A 20,203-nucleotide genomic window follows, 5' to 3' on the forward strand; every position below is an offset into this window, starting at 1 on the left:
GCGATATGGGGGATTTCGATATGGGGGCTCCACCGAATGCAGTCGGTATTGCGGCTTGCTTAAGATTGGCGCGAGTTTTGTCAACCACTGAGCCTGTTCACTCTTTTTCCACGAAGGGAAAGTGCATCGCCAGAGAGTCAAATGGTGCTTTCGATGTCTCAACGGATCGAATAAGTCACACTTGCAAATTCGTGCAATCAAGCGTGTCAGTATAGGTGCCGAAAGTCATCCGGTGTAGGCTGCCCGGGCGTGTTAACCTCTCCAGCTTTCATTACAGAATATTCCTCGTAAACACTAGCTTAGATTACTACGCGTGCGCGTACATTTGTACGTCTGAACGATATATGCTACGGCCGTTCATTGCTTGGCTACGTTGAGTAAACAACACTAAGACGCGATCCACGCCGTAAAGATCGGCAGGATACCACGTCGTCTTGAGGACATTTTCTCGCTCCTGTTCTGGTGCCGTTTATCGTTATGTACAGCCAGGAAGCAACCGGCTCAAGTAACATCACCATTCAGACGTGCAAAATATGTGCTTGCGTATGCACGAAACGTCTTCCCATAACTGGCCTGGGAATCTGCGTTGCGCTAATCCACGAGCCTCCATCGAACCCTTTATTTACCTGTACGTGCCTACGCCTGGTCATCTAAGGCTTACCCATGAGTATGGTGGCCACAGGCATAACCTCCCTGTCTTTCCTTTTCTTTCTCTACTTTTCTTTCGCTCTCTGAGAGTGTCACAGCGTCCCTGCTCATTATGCACGAGTATCACGCTGCTTAAGCACGCTAAGAAGCTCGCTGTTAACGCACGCAGGCCAGCACTATTTAGGGGCGTAGGATGGGGTGGGCGGCGAGGGGGGGGGGGGGGGAAGCAGAGAGAGCAACAGGAGAAAGAAGTCCCACCTTTTCTTTTATCTTCGATCCCTTATGGGTATTGTCCTTCCCTCCGTGCACCTCGGACACTTGGCGTATTTACGACAGCCTATCCTCTGTGCCCCATCCCTCGTCGACCGTTACGATGGCGCCATCAGGCAAGGCAACGAACGCTCGACCGCTGCCCTTTCCTTTCCCTAACGTGCAGCTTTCTTTTTCGGTCAGTTTACAGCCGCGCACTATACCTGGACGAAGGAGAGCCGTAAAGAGCGACCACGTGGTCGCGACGGGCTTCGGCTCGCGGCGTTTGCTTTGCCTCGTTTTGGGATCGCTCCGAATGGAACCACCCCGTCCTAGAGCTATTCACGCAATCCAACGCCCTCCGTCCGCCCCACCGTCTCACTCTTTAGCGCGCGCCCGCTTATTGCATCCTCGCAGAGTAACCGCGTAAAACGGCCTTGCGCAAGAACGACAAAAAGAAAATAACGGCAGCGCGAGGAGGAGAACCAAACAGCCATTGGCCCGGTCGCATTTATTCGTGCCTGTCGCGGTCGGTATAGCGTGTGTCCGTGCGACGGTGGGAAAACTGTCTTATAGGTCCCGGATGTTGCCAGTAAATAACTCTAGCTGCATTCGAAAAAAAAAAGACAACAAACAACATCGCTCCCACCTAGAGCTCGAAAGAAACATTTTATCTTCTGGATGCGCTCTATGGACACCTTTTTTGTTTTGTTTTGCTTTAGGGGGGGGGGGCATTTTGCTTTATGACGTTTCCTTCTGTTTCTTCTCCTATAGGTAGGCATGATATTTTTCCAGGCGTGTACACTTGAATCCAGCTGAATGTGCGAACTCAGCGAGCCTTGTCCAAGTGCGTACCGCAGTTTTCACTTTATAGCCTTAAAGGGACACTAAAGGTTAATATTGCTACAGAAGTCAACGTGGACTGTTGAAATACCATTTCAGAAACCTCGAAACGCTTGTTTCATGCGAAGAGGAGACTTATTTTAAGAGAAAATGCGTTCTGAAGCGTCCGCCCTCCGATCGAGGAGTGGTGACGTCATGATCTCGTAGTGACGTTGTGCCGTCGGTGAGTAAAACGGCGCCCGCAGACGGCACTACGGCTTTTCTGCGCAAAACGCAAACGCGCGGCCAGAAACAGAGCCGAGACAGAGCCGACAGCAGCGCGAAAGCGGAACTATGGTGGCTAGCGAAACGGAAAGCGCGCGACGATAAGCTGCTTCTTTATTTTATGACGCCAACGTTGACGCTCGTTGCAATGGACGACTCGGACAACGACACATTGGCTCGCGATGCTGGGCTCGACTTCAGCGATTTAAGCACTGATGAACGTGACCTACTGCTGAGAGCTCGCGCTGCCGGCGTCGTTGCGTACTACTGCGACGGCAACAGTATGTCATGGCTGTACATATTCGCACATTTGTAGCTTTTCCTTCGTGAAAACCAAATGCCGCACTCCAAATGCTGCACTCGACCTGCAGTTGATCTTGCGCTTCGGAGAATGCAGGCAAGAACGACGGAACAGCGCTACAGGAAAGAATTGCTTTGAAAGGCACTCCACACATATTCATCAAGTCGGCGTTGAACTCGTAATCCTCTGGACGAAAGCGCAGCGAGCACACTATGCGATTTTTCGGCTCTTTGCCAACGCGCTGTGGCAGAGGTACGGTACTTAACCACTTCGAGTGGAGAGGTTCACTCGTTGGCACACAGCGATAAGTAACGTTGGATTCGCCGCTGCAACTGCCCTTGGCCAAGTTCCGCGGACCATTCGCGCATCCCACGACCTCACATGGACGTGGCATTCTCGCTGCTTGTTCCAAATGCAAGTTTCGCGAGCCAGCAGAACCAGCGCAGCACTACGCGATAACGAAACAACTGAAACACCAAAGCGCGCGCGGCGCAGAGTCGAGCGAAAACGAAACCGCTCGACCACTTATACTACTGAAGGGTAACGTCAAAACGTTAATTTTTCTTAGAATCGAATAGAAGCAGACAAGTAGCATTTTCTTCCGTCTTATAACCTAATGAAATGATCTTTTTAATACGAGTAGTTGAGTACTGGTGACATAAATAATGATGAGGAGTGCCTTCGTCATCGGCCTAGTACCGGAATAGCGCTAGGGGGTTACAAATCGTGTCATGCATTTACCTTAATTTCCCGGTTACTAAAGCTCTGTTCGTTATTATATTGACGCCTTAGACGTTCTAGAGCATTGCTTTATCACTTTACCTTGGCCGGTATTTTGTAGCGGTGCCTTTTCCTATTCTATGCCTTTTCAGGCTTTTCGCGCTTGGCCACTGGTCAGAGCGACGGTCTGCCCACATTATCAACGCGATCAGGCGGCCGTGTATGGTGGATGATAAGAATAGCATAGAATAAGGCATAAGGCATCGCTACAAAATAGCGGCCCTTGACCTTATAGTAACCTTTAGTGTCCCTTTAAACAGTAGTACCTCGCGACATATAATGGGTCTGAGTGCTTTGATTTGTGCATTTCTAGTTCTGATTTACACACATGGGGTCAAACAGCACGACAAATAAGTGTCTTCAAGTGCCCATTATGCGTTTCGATAATTATAAAAATTTCTGTCCTTTGTTTAACTTTATTGAGCATACGCGTATACATTTACTAGTTTCCCAGAGCCATTAGTGTAGAAGTATTCGATTTAATACTGTGAACAGCAAAATAATTAAAAAAATATAGCAAATATAGCGCTTTCGCGCTTCGCGATGAGTTTTCACTGAAGGAAGCCCGCAGTTTAACTTTTGGAATGCCTCCAGTGTTTAATTGCTCCTGCTACAACTTTTCCGGCGCCAACATGCATGCAGCCGTACAATTTTCTCAATGACAAGAGGGCTGCACTATTGCATTATTATGTGCGTTCGTGTATACATGGACTTCACTGAGCGATCGATATCCCAGTCATTGTTTCAATACAATGAAGCGAAGAAAAGAAATAGAAAACTTGAATTTAGTGTCTTCACGTCCCACATGATGGAAAACAGCCAGTTGGGCGAGTTGGTTGAGCATTTCGAGTGTGTGAACGCGCAACGTGGAGGAAAGATGCAGTACGTGTTTCTCGTCCTTCTCTCTCTTTCTCTCTCTCGTCTAGGTCTGTGTAGCGCATTTACATTCTCGCAATGGCGCTGTTTCAACATGTTCCCACACCAACTCGCCCATGTCTTCCTACTTTTGCAAATGCATGTCTCACCGAAACAACACTTGGAAATCTTGCTACACCTCATTCTCTGCCAGCCTCCACTTCCCGCGTTCTGCTGCAATCTCGATATCGGCCCGCCTGCAAGCTATGCAATTTCGCTCAGTGAGGGCGTCAGGTTGCAACATTTCTAATGTCCCAACACTCCTGTCGTCGCCTATTTGACCGGTCAAACTTCTACTCGTTCTTCGGCAATTCAGCAGACGAGCAGGCGCATCTTGCAACGCACACCTTTCCCCATCTCGACAGATAACTGAGCGTTTCTCGCTCCACAGCCTGTACTCCCTACCCCCGATCCTTCGTTCGCTCCCAACCCGTCTTCAACGGTAACAAGCGAGAGGTCGTGGCGTTAAGGGCAAATAGGAACAAATGCCGTGTGCTCACGCGCAGCTTTATGAGGGCGTTACACATGGCACACGCAAGTGGCTACCGGCGGTGCGGGAAAGCACGGGCCAAGGCCCCGCATTATCGCTGCTCCCCTGCTCGTCTTCCCTATGTATACGGCTGATTCCCCACGTTGGTAGCTTTTCCTGTGCGGGTCAAGGAGGCTGGCGGGATGTTGCAAGGCAGCGCCGTTCGGCTCCCGGCCAATTGCGCCAGCCAGCGCGCCTTTCTGTTCTCCCTGAGGACGCTCATTTGGCCAGCTCCATTTAGAGCGTTCCTCACCTCTTCCTCCTCCTCCTCTCCCTCCTCCTCCTCCTATTATCTGTCGATGCGCACAACGCGGCTGCTAGCTTTCCCAAACCTTGGCCGCTCCCGCAGCCTCTTTTGAGTCAGCTGCCCATATTGCCGTTCTAGGAAAGGCGAGAAAGGATTGCCGACACCTAAGTGGGCCTCGGGAGCTAACGCGTTCGACGTGCCGCCCGCAGGTTTGCTCTCCAGTCTGCGTGCAACGTGTCGACACGTGTACCGACGCATCGGTTGCTCCGAAGTGTTTCGCTCTAAGGATCGAGGGTTGCGTCTTCAGGCGGTGCAAATAGCGGACTTAATGACGGCAGATCTGGCTTCGGCGCCGCGGTGGCTAAACGCGGTTGACGTGCGAATCTGCTTCGCAGTTCGTGCGTTCGCGTCGACGTGCCGCGAAGGTTGCGTTGGAATGCTGGCTAGAGTGCTCGCACAATTGATTCTGCAGGTGCAGCAAATGTCTGATTTGACGATGGCAAAGTGCCTCTGCAGCAAGCGCACATCGAGGTGCGCGTTTGCGCAACAGTCTAGACCGGTCGTCTGTCGAAATAAGTTGCTGCGGAGTTGCAGCAACAGATTTGGCTCAAATGCAAGCGGTTGCTTCGTCAGATGGCGTAAGCAGACAGCATTAAATGGAACATTACACAGGCGCACTAGCAAGTAACTAAGTTTCACCGTGAACGAAGATGCGCTATGCAAGAAATGACGCAGAATTGAAATTTGGAAGACGATGTCAGTATGTCTTGCGCGCCAGGCCTCCGTGATGTCCTAAGCTCTCGAAATCTTTGAGACTTCTTGCTTTTTTGAAAGAGAGAAAAGCTAATGTACTCCATATGAGCATTGCGCCATGCTATGAAAACAAAATAACGATAAGGACACCCCAACCTAGGAGCTATAGCATGACGACATATCTAAAAAAAGAAAAAAAAAATCCAAGTACTCCAATGTGTCACGAAGTTTGTGAACGCCAACATAACGTCATCGGCCTCAGTTTAAACGCAAATTCCGAAAGATAATTTGGGCTTTAGTTTTCTCCGACTCCTTTAAAAAATAATGTAGCTGCACAAAGTGATTTGAAGTTCTTCATTTGAGTTCCTTTAATGGCGGCTTGCCCAGCTTTGCGGAGCGGTCGTGCGTGCCATGTTAGGTTTACGCGTGTCGTGCATAGCGGTCTTATCGAATAACCTAACCAGGCACGCTTATCGGTCATTGCTCCTCACTCGGACTAAGGCACGGGTTTTATCTGGCGCCCGCACGGCTCCACATCGTATATTTATGCTAGCATCTGCGTCACACACGTATCATTCAGTGTGCGTGGAGCGATAAACTCCGCGCTGACACGACTATAGACCTTCGCTCACCCTCAAAAGCAGGAATGGCCGCCTCGCGTGCAAGCGAGAGGCTTTTGCGGAGCTCCCTATACACTCAGTGCAATGTGAACCGTTTACACAATCAGCTCTCCCGCGTCTACGCAGCCAGCGCCGCGAGCGTCTATCAGCGGAACTGCAGCGCCGGCGAGCGACTCACTACATCCCTATTCTTCTCAGCCGTGGAGGAATCCTTAAGCCTGTAAAAACTGCGCAGCTATGTGTGTATGGCTTTGATTGCGCCCTCGCGTTCTCCCAGCGCCACCGGGACACCCTATACACCTCCCCCCCCCCCCCCCCCAGATAATTTGTTTTCCTTGGGGATCACAGGGATGACTGGCGACGCCAGCTGCCGTATATGTGCGTAGATATATCTGCGAGGCCTCATGAACTCCCGGCGTTCTCAGCGCGGCCCAGTCCTCCCCACCCTTCTGTTTCATCTCTCTTTGTTTCGGCCCGGAGGCGCGAACACTCCGCCGAGGGGGATTCGGGATTTGAAGCCCGTAATCCCGTCACCGCTTTCAAGCCTCGCCGCGTGATTGGGCAGAGCGCGTCGCAGCGAGCCTGCGGCGGCAGAGCCGGACGTAATCATTCGGATTTCCCGGCAAACAGTCGTCGTGTTGTCGAAATGAATGCAGCCGCGGCGTCCCGTTCCATTGTTGTGCTGCACACTCTTCGGATATACCGTTTTAAGGCTTATAGCTAGCTGCCTCAAACTCGCAAAGGACGCGGTGCCTGTCGCCTCTCTGAAAAGGTGCGGGGTTGTTCCGAGTCCACCATTACGCTAAGAGGCGCACCATGTGAAGCTGTCGCGCACCGCTATAGCTGAAAGCAGAGGGGACGTAAGCGTGAAGGATGGTAGCTTTTTAACTATCTCATCTTACAAATGAAGATTCATTTCATTGTGTTTAATGGAAGGAATGGGGAGGATGAACGAACCATCTGATGGTGATGAACGAGGAACCGGCACTTGTAAAAGCTCGTGCAGTCGTTCTCTTTCTTCAAAACCTGGTTCAGTTGACTGCATGTGCGATAGCCGTAGCGTCGTCACTGCTTCAATTAACGATAAAAAAAAAAGAAACGCTCTATGTATTTCTGGGGAACTAATGCGTACCGGTGTAGTGTCTTCTGACGCGAGGTGTAATGCTGTAAACGGCTAGGCTTTCCTCACATTGCCGATGAAACCCTCCAAGTTTCTAAACTGGCGTGCCGTCAGGTGAATGACGAATACTCCTTACGAAAACAATTGGCGTAGAGATAATGCGGTCAGTGCAAGCAAAGCGTGGCGGAGTCGTGACTTGATGTTCCTGAAAATGTAGCTGTACGGGCTACCAAAAATGTAGTTAAGTATACCAGAGCGAACACTTCCTTCAGAGGGCTGCTTTCTATGGACTCTGTAACACTAATTTATCTTTCATTCTTTTCCATATCCTTAGTTGCGCGCCGAAGGCAGACTGTGCTCGAACCTTTCACAGGTCAACAGTCACACGTGAAATTGAGGGCGTCCAGATGTGCAGCAAGTTTTAAAACCGCAACCCTTCGCAAAAACAGGCAGAGAGAGATAAAAGGGAGGGACAGGGATGCTAACCAGTCAGGAGTCCGGTTGGCTACCCTGCGCAGGAGGAAGGGAGCAGAGTAAGAGAGAGAGAGAGAGATGGAGGTAGAGAGGCGCGCACGGACAGCACTACAGAGTCAAAGGCGCTCGCACAAGCCAGACTTTCTCAGAAAGCACAGAAGTCGCTTCACTGCCTTCTAAGCCGATGATCGGTGGGAATTCACGTAACCTCCACTCCGCCCCATTCGCTGAATTCCCATTCCGCTCTTTCCGACCTTGGAGTGCCGTGTTAGCCGCACAAGAGGCCGCGCCACTTTGCAGCACCAGTGTCTTGTGTCAGCACGCGCCACTTGGTCGACCGAGATCAAACGCGCGCGCAGTTCCGGGCCGAGGATTCGGAAAACCAGATTGCGCTAACCAGAGTCTCGGTTCGCTGCCGCGGTATGCTACGCACGCCGCCTGCTGGCCGAAGCGCCCTTGGGAAGTCTGTGCGCTGGTTTGTAAGCTCGCCGACTCGAATATTGCGCTGAAGTTGCATTCAGCTTGCACCTTGGGGTACGTCGCAGTTCACGTGGTGAGAAAGCAGGATAACACTGAGCGACCTAGCCACTTCAACCACTGTACTCTCTCCCTCTCTTTTCTTTTTTCTCGCGACACCAATAGATGTTTTCTTCCTCGCAATCGTTCACCCCCTTGGGTAGAAGGCGCGCTGCGGGATGAAGTAAGGTGCAGAATACGGCCGGCAACATTAACGTGCCTTACTCGCTGGCTGGGAAATTCTCGCTCTGGCTATGCATTCGCATGGGAATGAGAGCGCGAACAAATTGAAGCACTTTGTGATGAGTGTTCCAGGCGTTGGTGCAATCTAATAAAGACACTGTGTGTGGAAGCACGACTGTATATGTCAGCTTAGAGCATCACTCCCCTCTCATCACGGCCGTCGTTGCTTACTTTATGTAGTGCTGAGAAAGTTACGTCATTTGCTTCCGCTAGTATTTTTCGTTCTTTTGAGTCTTTCACCTTGTTTATAAATATAATACCCACGTTTTCCGCATTTTCGAAGCCGTTGTTTGTACGCTTACGCAGTAGCAATTGAACAGTGAATCACTGCATGGTTTCGTCGATGTAATCCACCTTTTTTCGTAGATTTAGGAGACTCACAGCGCGCATTTCGCCGTTTTATATCTACGTGCGTAACTGCAATGATAAACTACCAGTACACGCGCTATGCCTCCCACGTTCGATGAATGACGTCTAAAGAGCAAGAAGTTGCCCTAAATAACCTATGTGTTTATTTTCTTATATGAAACGTTGCTTCTTTCTTTCTTTCTTTCTTTCTTTCTTTCTTTCTTTCTTTCTTTCTTTCTTTCTTTCTTTGGAATACGTGTAAACGCTACTCCATACCCTGAGATAACAGAATTAAATTCTTGGGTTTTACATTCCAAAAGCACAATCCGATTATGAGGCACGTCGTAGGGGGAGGAAGGGGAATGGGGGAGGAGGGGGGGTCAATACGGCCGCCGCCACCGAGGACCGAACCTGCGACCACGTTTTAGCGGCGCACGCTATAGCCACTATACCTGGCAGCTTGCTTTAGTTTTGTTTGTTCTGGCCTGTTTTCTGCATGATTCAAATTCAAAAATTTCAGGAAGGCAGTTTCTAAGCTATTCCATATTCGTGTTTCTACAAAGGTAACTTAAATATCCGTGTCCAGACCAATAACCGAGGTTCTAACCAGCCTTTCTCCAAAGCGCAAATCGCAGTCCTCACGGCGTGCGCGTGTGAAACAGGGATGTGAATGTCCAACGCGCACTAATCACGGCTCTCCGAAAATCCCTCCGTTCGAAAGCATTTTCTTTTCTTTTTTTTTTCTGCGCCGTAGGCAGCCTCTATATAGGACACGTTGCACTCAACTAAACTCCGAGCATCGCTGGGCACCGCCGTTGCTCGCACGGATTCGGCGCACGCGTCGACGCGGCCTCTTTCCGCGCGTGGCGCCATCGGTGTGTGGTCGATGCTGCGGCGGCAAGCGCCGAAAATCGGCGGGCCTGGCGGAAATTGCTTCTCCCGGATGACTTCCTGGCTTTGGCTTGGCACCCAAGAGTGCACACCTGCGTCTCTGTCGGCAGCGAAGCAGGCAACGCTTTTTTCTCTCCGGTCGGTAGCCACGCCACTGCCGCGCTCGTTTGCCCTGCAGGTACCGCCGCAGTGCAGCGGCAGAAAGCTTTGCCGAAACTGCTTGCTCGTTGCGGGAAGGCGTTCTGGCGCTCGACTGCGGTTGCTCTGCTGTGGCGCTTGTACTGGGTAGTCATGCGTGTCCACCAGCTCCGAGTGCTAATGGCAGGTTTGGCTGTGCCGCCTCTACACCCCCCGCTCCCCAACACGCGCTGTCAAAGGGGTGGTTATAGCCACCGCATTTCGTGGACCTCGGCTCTGTCTTTGATATATAGTAGCTTCGTCTTGGGGGGAGGGGGGTGGTCGCGAAGCAGGGTGCTTGTCGTTTTCGCACGCGAGTAGGCACGATGTTCTGAGAACGGAGAAGAAATGGTGCAGTTAAAAGCTCTGAGGCCGAAATTCGCAAGCCTCTAGCGTTCGTGAATGTATTTTTCTCCCTTTTTTACCATTAGTTGGTTCGCTTTCGCTAATAAAACAAATGCAGTATCATGATTGGCTGGAATTTGTTCTTAGGAACAATTCTATGGCGGAGAGAGATTTAGATAAAAAGAAAAGCATTCTATAGCGGAAGAGCTTTCTGTGAATGCGAGCCCAGAACTGTGCGTGCTAATAACAGACGTCACAGTGAAAATTTCCTGAAAGATTAATGACTAAGAGAGAAGGCAGGGAGGCCACTGCGTTCGCTAACGTACCAAATTCAGCATGTTCATGCATGTGCTACGCCATGACGAACATTTGCATTTTACATTGCCAGCGCACTATATTTAAACAGATTATATGCTACCGACCACTCTTGTCATACGAAAATATATACGTGTGCATGGTCCTATATGGCTGTTGTACATACAGGGAGCGCCAGGTATACGTGACTCTTATTGCTAAACCGTTGGGTTGTTCGGGATCATATTTCGCATAGACGTAGTAATTTGTAGTGAGTTTGATTTAATAACACCTTTTCGGGCACTGCTTGCCGCCCTGTTTCGCCCACAATATCTCGGGATATCGTTTGTAGCGACGCCACTCAAAATGTTCTCATTTCGCTGCAACGGAACGGTGGCGCCCTCTGTCACTACTGCGGCGAAAAGACGGTGATCACCGTAACTGTGACAGATGCGGCCACCATTCGCTGCAGTCGCATCGACATGCTTGTAGAGGCGTCGCCGCCGGCGGCACCCACTTTGCCGTCTTTCTGGACGATACTGGTAAGTATTTCCCTAAAACTTGTAATAAACCAAACACACTACAAAATGCTATCTCTTTGAGAAAGTTGAGCGGAAACAAGCAAGTGGTTTAGCTGGAACTGTCAACCAATGATATACGCCTAGCGCTCCCATTTATGCAATGCGTAGTATCTAGGCTGGGTGCAATACTTGTTGCTTTTGTGGCTTATCTCTCTCGCACAGAGGCTTTATTTCCGCTTAGGAGATTCACTAACTATGATGATAGTGATGAAACTGGCTGTTATGTTTTTTTTTTTAGCTCCACAAGTGAAGGAGGTGAAGCGGAAGTGATCCTGACGACGCTTCTCGTCCAGATAATTCGCTCCTCATTAGTCAGCCTACACAGTACACGTTGGGGAAAAAAATTATTTAAGAGCCGCCTGCAGACAGCGGGTGAAAAAAACTTCGCGCGCACTGCGGAAATTGGCGGTTTGCGAGAGTGACTTCTCGGAATTGGGCGACCGGACCACTTAGGGTGCCGTCTCGGAGAGGAAGCAAGAGGAATTAACCTTCTTTCTGCACAAGTCGACGTCGCTCGCGCTTTGTTACAGAGGCATTCGCGCAATTAGGGCGCCGGAAATTTGTGTTGCACTGCGATTGTCGATTTTATTGCTGTTTTGTCTGGGCGAGAATTAGCGCGCGCACAGGGAAAGCGTGGATTGATGTGAGGCGAGGGGACCTGGACTAACAAATCTGGTGGAAGACCAGAGCTTGCGATGACTGCGAAGCGATAATTACTTGTTGTTAATGAACTCGTGGTCCGGAAATTGGCGTAACTCCGGCGAAAGTTGGCGCGGGTATAGCGACAGTCAGAAATGAGCGATACATAGAACGTTTATGTTCAAGAAATGGCAGAGATGTGAGTTTATAGCATTCCGCCATTATAGTTATGATAGTGTATCATTATGGTTTCATGGCATTCAGCCATTACAGCTGGATTTCGCGTTTCAGATATAGGGGGGGGGGGGGGAAGAGTGGCGGTATACGATAGAAACAACAACACTGCACTACAACCTACAACACTCCCATGAATGTATCTCGATGACTTCCTCTCTTCCCCGCATCATAAAGCCGCAAGAACGAAATGTCATGTATCTCTTATATGTTGTAGCGATGTCAGGAGATCCGAGCCCTGCAGTCCCAAAACGAACTAATAATCGCCAACTGCAAGGGCCGGTTGTTGGGGATTCTTCAATCTCATAGAAGCCGGCCAGCCGCACTAGGTATTCTGTCCCGGTGGACAAAATCGCTAATGAAGGAAAATCACTTTGTCGTCGTCTCTCTGGACCAACAAGGTTCGCAGCCGTGCATTCTCATTACGGGCGCTTGTGCGAACGTGCGCAAGGAGAGCGTCATTTGCAATAAGCTTAATTTTAATCTTTGCTTATCGCCTCGGCGTCTGCTGCAGTTTTTAATTGGGCCGTGGTCGCACGCTGAACGATGCCACATGGGAACTCGTGGGTAATGAGTCGTCATTTAACACGCTCTATTAGAGGCAGCGTATAATTAAACTAAATAAGTGTGCTTTGTGATTGCAGTATACGCAATCCCGCGCTCAGAGAGCCACGATACTGTGTGTGCTGACGCTCAGTATGTTTGACTCTCAGCAGTGGAACGTAGAATGTAATGACAAGGCGTAAATGTTGTTACTCGACGATGTAATTAAGCCAGCTCTCGAATGACTAAACTAGAGGACAATCTTCGGCTGGCCTGTGTGCACGCATATTTGGTCAGCTATCTTTACTACATCTGCTACGTGGCCGGTAAATATATCCGGTATATATTTCTTACATAACCGTTACAATATCGCGAGAGGAGTCCGCATGTAACACTCCCTGTTGCATTTCGTACGGCCAATAGTTCAGCCGGTTGACGCATGCGCTGCGCCACATAGTACCTGTGCACGCTAAGTATTCAAAACGAATGCTGGTGGCTGGTACTACTAGCGACGAATTCTTACTGATTTACTGACATGTCACACACAGGTAACCACATGTACGCATTCTCAGAAATGTTTGGATAACTGCGCAGTGATTCTGCTCCAAACGCTAAGAAACATTGCGATTTCTTCGCTTCAATCTGCAAAGTACAAACTCTCGTTTAATCGCCTCGATATAACAGGGCCCGTTTTGATTTATGGTTTTAGTGGTTCTGGTCAGACGCATTATACCGATGGCAATAATGACAGTGTTCAACTACCAATGCCAAAAAGTACAGAGAGCGGCTGTGCAATGCCATATGGAAGCATCAGTTCAGAGGTTCGCAACAAAATTTCAAAGTTTTGTGAAGCTGAATACGCCGCTTTTCGCCGTATGCAGCTTAGCGAAGCTAAACAGCAGCTGTGCTCCCGGCTGGTGCTACAGAGGCCGACTTGACCTGAGGAAGCCGATAGCCGATCTCCCATTTTACCACAGAATGCGTCAATTTTCCCTTTTGTGTGGTCTAATTGCCCCCTTCTACATCTTAGTGTTGTAAGCGGTAAGATGTTACTTCTCCTAACCCCCGCCCCCCTTTTCGCGCCCCCGACACCCCGTTACCAAGCACTGAATATGTTGTGTGTATGTTTTTCTTCATTCTAACGGGCACTTTCTTGGCTATTCTTTAGCTTTTAAACGACCTGATGTCTGCTTCAGTAAAAAAAAAAAAAAGCACAGAATTTGCCCACACGACTTGCTCTTCGCGGATCGCGGCGAAACATCGTCGACTGCTGCAACGTTTTGCAATCCCTATAGTTAGTTCGCAGATCTTGTCGTCACCGGTTAACCTTAATTGGGCAGACTTTGTGACCCATGCGTCACGACGACAGTATAAGGACGGGCCTTTATCCAGTGCGGCGTCATGATTGCGCATCGCACGGGATCGCGGGGTCGCGCGCTCTGCAGCAGAAACAATGAAGTTCTTCCGAAATGGCAGGGAAGGGGCGGGGCGAAATCGCAGCAGGCTGCGGGCGTTCCGAAGCTGCGGCGTAGGAGGCGAATGTGTGTGTTGAATGTAAGGGGGGAGGGTTACTGCGAGAACAAAGGGAGCCAGACCAGCAATGGCCCTTAAAGCCAGAGGTTGGCCATCTTTCTTGCGTGAAATCGCTCTAGGACTCCTCCTCCTCCGTCACCAGCAAACTGAAATCGAGGAGAAAGGAGGCGGGTGAAAAAGAAATAATAACGCCGGGAAACATAATGGCCGATCAACTCCGTCTTCATCTCAGAAGTTTAAGGCCGGGGTTTGGACGCCGTATCCGTACCCTGCTATAGTCCTAGACGGGAGCCCTAGCCTGTCTCTTGGAGTGGAAGTCCTGCTGTTCCGGTAACGCTAGGGATGAGCATGTAGCGTGTCGACAGACAGACTGCTTTCAGTCTAGCCGCTGTGATTTTCTTTATACAAGTGAGCTTCGCTTGTCTAAATAATTAAACAAAAGGTATAACAATAATATAAGCTACTTCAAGGCAATATAGGTATTCTAAGAAGTATTGAAATAAAGAATGTTGTTGAGCCTGAAGGTGATCATCAAGATGCTCCAAGGAAAAAGTATATTTGTGCTGTGAAGCGATGTGTCCAGTTTGAAGTTTTTTGCAGGGCCTGTCAGACTTTAGAAAACCGCCCTAGAAGGTTATACGCGGTTTTGTGGACATTGTTACGTCGTGTACTGCTGTGGCATTATATTGCATGAAATACGCTTTGGTGTGCTGTGTCCTAGAAACAATTGCTGCTGGCGTCGCAAGTAGCTTCCTAATGCGCATTGCTGTCGGTAGCATGGTGGCCACTCTTAGCGGCCGGGTTGCTTTAACCTTGCAGATCTGGCCCCTGCCATTTCCTTGCAGTTTGTTAGTGAGATACCGCTGAGATATCTACTGCAAGTCTCCTCCATCTTAAGCTGCGCAGGAACATCTACGGTTTTTCCGCGAAAATGGGCAGTCTTCGGCGAAAGAAAAGCAAACGTTTCCCACAGTGGTAGACGCTTCGACGAGGAACTTTCCCTCTCAGAGGAACGGTAATAGAATAAAGGGAAATCATTAATAGGTCTGCTTCTCGAGTTTCTTTTCGTTTTTTTTTTCGTCATATTTCAGTGATTCCTTACAAGCACTTGCATTAGCAAGCAGAACGGCTTGTGCCTACTTATTGTCTGATGAGTTACACCCACGACAGTCAGCCTGTGCGCTTTTTAGTCATGGGAATATTAACTTCGTTACGAATAGGACATACACGACATAACATCGTGTTTCTACAAATTTGTTGTTTAAGACATTCGTAAAGTTCAGATTGCCATGGATCTGGTAGTGTAACCAAAGAAAAAGAACTAGTGAGTTCCTGGCACCACGTAGAGACACTGCCCGCTTTGACTGGTGCGTTTATTGAACGTGCCTGCTTGAATTGAACCGTGCAGTGATTGTTCGAGCTTCACCGAAGTTCACGACAATAGACTGCCGGGCTAGCTGTTCATGACCAGTTGATCAGTTCAGCTTGTTCGGGATGGCAGTTGAACAGAAAGGCTTGCCATTGCAGTACAAAGGACCGATTCTTCGAATCGTGGCTGCCATGAAGTCAGCTCTGTGTATACAGGCGGGGTAAAAAAAATTTACGGGATGTGGTACGCGAGAAAAAAAAAAGCAAAATTTTCTGTACCTTAGCCTGGCAGCCTGGATTTCCAATGTTGTATGCATACTATCGCGTATGCGACCACCATATAGTATTGTGCTGTTACCGCAGCTCGAAGCTAAAAAACGTCTCACATTCGACTTATGCGCGGAACCCGCATCCCGTCAACATTTGGCCTTGCTCGATCGTGTATATCTCACTTTGTCCGGTTCTCATTGGTCGCAATTTATTGATCTTTGCCGAAACTCTACTTGGCGGGACGTGTTTGTTTTTTCAGCGCCATCAATTGGCTTTTGTGGCCATCGGGAATAGAAGCAATGGTAATTCCACGGAGGATGTATCGGCGGAATTGCGCATCCGCTCGGCAGTTCGCGTCAATCGAGTGCGCGGATAATCTGTTGCCCCACTGCCTCCTACAGTCGGTGCGCACAATCTAGATCCTCGCAGACGGCACTTTTCATTACCGGAGGTTGCGGGATAGCATGGGCGAAGTCGCCCGAGCGAGGCCACTTCCCGGGGGTCTCGTTAAGGAAAAGATCGAAGCCACGCACAGTGACCTTAGGCACCCATTCGATGGCCTCTGCACGCTCTGCCTGCGTCGAAAGCTGTGCCTCTCTGATAGGGTGTATACTGCAGGCTCTGCGGACACAGTCGAAAACTCCTGAAGGTATGCGCGACTGTGAAAGAAATGTGCCGGTAATCTGAGCTGCAAGTGCACGTTCAAGTGTTGCGGATGTATCGTACAGAGCATACGGCATGCGTGTGCTTGATTTATGTGTGGTGCTGTATTACTTCGAGCATTATTTTCTTCTTGAGCTTGTTTAGTTTGTACGCTTGGCTAGTTGCTCGGTTTGTTTGTTTCCTTCAAGTGTTTAATAGCTAAGGTTTACTTTTCATGTCTGTGGCGTAACCGGCCCTTATGTGTCCTATTTTCCCAGGCAGGCACCGTTTAATAAAGAACTGTCAGAGGTTCGTGAGTGCAGTTCAGCCACTTTGAAGGTGTGCCATCATCGAGAGATTAAACCGGAAAATTGTAATCCGACCAGTTAATTTGCAAGATGCTGCTTTAGGCAGATAACGTATTAAAGCATACTTCCGGTTCTTCATATAGGGTAAAATTAATTGTACGTATCATGTATGGAATCCACCAGCATGTTGTTGTTTTTTTCATTTGCCGCTCGTGTTAGGATTGTTATTTTCTTGTTTAGTTTGTTCACGAAAGTACACGTGTTATGCGTTCGCGCTTAGCTGTCGAAGCACTGACATTCGCCGGTGGCAGATCTTGAGAGTATATGACGAATTTGCACTCCACAAACACGATTGGCGCCCTTGCATGCGCCAGCAAAGCGTTTGTGGTCATAGCGCATACCATCGTCAGTATATACAAAACCCTCCAAGAATGTCCCGTGAATTATAGTTATAGCTGCCTATGTTGTTTGCTACACGCGAAACAAGAGGTATACTGCTCATCATGATAGAAGAAGTTAATAGTAATAGTTACACCATCTTGAACGTCAAGATGATGTAAGAGGATTTATGCGGAATGAATATTCCATGCGTCCGCTGAGCGCATGCTGCGTAGGTCATGCTTGCCCCAACATTTTTCTCTTCGTTATGTTGTTTGTAGGGATATTGAAAACGCAGCGTTCGAAATTAGTCATAACGCCCGGAAGACGCACGCTCTTGTCATGGATGATCAAACGATGGACTTCTTCTACTCAACGACGAGAGGACGCTTTGCCGCGCTACACGTACGGCCTTTGTGGCAACGGTGGCACCTCCGTTCCGTCAAGCACATGCATCCGCGTGGTCGTCTGCAGTAGATGAATGAGCGTCATTCGAGCCAAGCCGCATCGTACGGCTATAGCTGCCACCTTCAGGAGCTGTGCGCCGGCCGTAATTGTGTCGAGTGGGGAAAGCCCAGCACGGTCGCTCGCCCATTATTATCCAAGCCGGGTGTCTGAACCTAGGGCGGGGAAGCCCCTTAGCTATGGCTATCCCCGACGCAACGCGGGGTGTCTCCGCCGCCATCCATCGGTTTGACCCGCATCCCCGTGGTGAACTGGTGGTGTCTCGAAGTTCGGGGTTGGGGGAAGAGAGAGAGAAAGAGAGAGAGAGAGAGATGGTGCCATTTGGAGCCAGGGTGTGAAAGGCGTCTAGTTTCCAAGATAAATGACGCGAGGGTCTCAATATGATGGCGACGGGGCCTCTCAGCGGAGCACAGTATGTGTGGGTGCGCGCTCTTCTCCGCGGGCTATCCAAGCAGACCTAGACGGATCTTTGTTTCTTCCATTTCGCACAGTTCCTAATAGTCACGTTAGGATAAGCTTGTTCGCAGCGAGTACATGTTTTCTCTAGAGAAAGCGGGAAAAGATAAGAAACTTCGTTCGGTATGTCGAATAGACATACTGTCGCTAATAATAGTGAAGCAAGTTACGTAATAAGTAGAGAATACGTAATTGCGAATTACGAAAGCGCAGTTTTTTTTCTCAGAAATATATTAAAGAAATGGACGAGTAGAAGTAAAATAAATAGGTATAAAAGTGTATGAGATAACAGCGATAGAATTAAATACCTCAAGAAGAAATACTGCTAAGTTATAATTCTCATCCCGAAATGGTAAGCGTTTGTTGTTAAGGCTAAAAAAGCTGTATAGCGCTGATGTTCTTGGCACAGTTAACGTTCATCTCATCAGAAGCAGGAGCAGCTGCTGCTAACGGCCTACACTGGCTGGCAAACAGACTACGCGCGTAAAAACGAACAGTGCATGGTTCAAGAACAGGACAGGACTCCGTTTAACGCTGGCTTCAGAGCTCCTGAACTATCGGTGCCGTTTCAGGAAATCTAAATAAAAGTCATGCGCGAAGCACAGGAATCAAGAAAGACCCCAGGATTTAATTCGTTGTGCGGAGAGAGGGATATAGTTATAGGAGAGGCAGAGAGTTGGGCCTGAGGCACAGTGTGATCTAGCCTGATACTGTGCACCCGTGATGGGGATGCCATCAGTGTATCTCCCAGGCAAAAAATATGCCCTTTTCCCCACATTGCTGCAGTCGGGAGTGCATTTCCGGTGATCGGACAAGAGCGCGTTATCATTCCGCTATTGCCCATTAGATGCTTCAGACTACATGCATTTGATTCCCGAGACTTCTATCGGTGGTATCTTCGTGAAAAATGACGCCCACAAGTGACCGCGCGTCTGCCTTGCTTCTATTTAACCTTTACTATTAATCGCAAGCGCAGTTGAGACATCTTCCCGAACACACAGCACTAAAATAGGCGCCGTCACCACAGTATACCCCGTTTCCCAGCAACTCCGCAACATTGACTTTAAATTGCAATATCCCGAACGGCCACCGCGGGATGGGAACTCGTAATAAAAATGATCCCGCGCTGAAACCAAGGAAAGGACAAGATTTTTAAGGTCGGTCTTGCGATACGCCATAAATCTGGCTCCTGGGAAGATATGTTTGCCAAGCAATAACCTTTCGAGTGTGCGCCGCCCACATGAGGAGCCCTTGGTTCAAAAGTCGTCCCAGCGCGTATAAAGACGGGACGACATGAAAGGTCTTATAGAACGAGAAAACCGCTCGAGCGAATGAATTCCTCGTCTTGTCCGCGCAATAACGTACACCGCATGGACCGTATAACGCTTCCGGCTTCAGCCTTCTCGCAGATTACTTAAATTTCGCCGTCTTGCGTTCCTCCGTCGAATGAAAACTGGACTGAAGAGTACGCTCAAGTGCACTTTCTCAAAGCGACTTCTGGACGCAGTCAGAGGCTGATGAGCAAACACAATGGCATGCGGGCGTTCAACTGATGCTTTGCCGAACGCTCGATGGGGCTGCAGGCACGCAAGGGAGCAGGCACGTGCGCGGTGAGTCGAAAGTGGTTTCGCCATTTCCGAGTAATTGAAATGCGCACCGAACGGGAAAGCGGGCTCGTAATGAAGTGGGGGGCAGTTAAAGCGCCCACTCATGGTCGCACACAAAGCGCAACGGGTTCTCCGCGCTGACCGCATGCATTGACATTATAGCGCGAGGCGAGGTATTCCCTAGCTCCACTGCGGATTTCTCTCTCATCGACGACTACCGCTGGGCGACGTATGCACCCCTCCCGCAGCATTTTTTTTATGCGAAGCATATTACGAGGGCTCAACCCAGCTCCTCAGGCGCGGCGGTGACCATGAAATCACGTGACACCGTGACGTCACGACAGAGGAGAAGTGGCTTTGGCTCAACTCTTGCAAGACGGGCTGGGTGGGAATCGAACCAGGGTCTCCGGAGTGTGGGACGGAGACGCTACCACTGAGCCACGAGTACAACGCTTCAAAGCGGTACAAAAGCGCCTCTAGTGAATGCGGTGTTGCCTTAGAAACGCGCTGTTTCTAAGGCGTGCGTCTCTTGCTCAGGCGCACATTTCGTTGCCGCGCCGAACGCTGCTTTGCTCGACGCTCACCGCGTCCAATGCGGGGCGCGTAGTCGCTGCCCTGTAGC

The 20,203-nt window shown here is 49.5% G+C and overlaps 1 protein-coding gene across 5 annotated transcripts in view; it reads left to right on the forward strand.

Annotated features, from left to right (window-relative positions):
- LOC135898782 (uncharacterized) overlaps positions 1 to 20,203 on the forward strand; it is a 343,693-nt gene that overhangs the window by 292,026 nt on the left and 31,464 nt on the right. The window contains exon 1 of one of the 5 annotated variants that reach the window (XM_065427944.2): positions 1,729 to 1,744. The exons of the other annotated variants lie outside the window; for them this stretch is intronic. The gene's annotated coding sequence lies outside the window, so the exon portion shown is untranslated. Of the gene's footprint in view, positions 1 to 1,728; positions 1,745 to 20,203 lie in introns of those variants that run through there. 5 annotated transcript variants of the gene reach the window in all.

The sequence above is a fragment of the Dermacentor albipictus genome, chromosome 3, assembly GCF_038994185.2.
Source record: "Dermacentor albipictus isolate Rhodes 1998 colony chromosome 3, USDA_Dalb.pri_finalv2, whole genome shotgun sequence".
NCBI lineage: Eukaryota > Metazoa > Arthropoda > Arachnida > Ixodida > Ixodidae > Dermacentor > Dermacentor albipictus.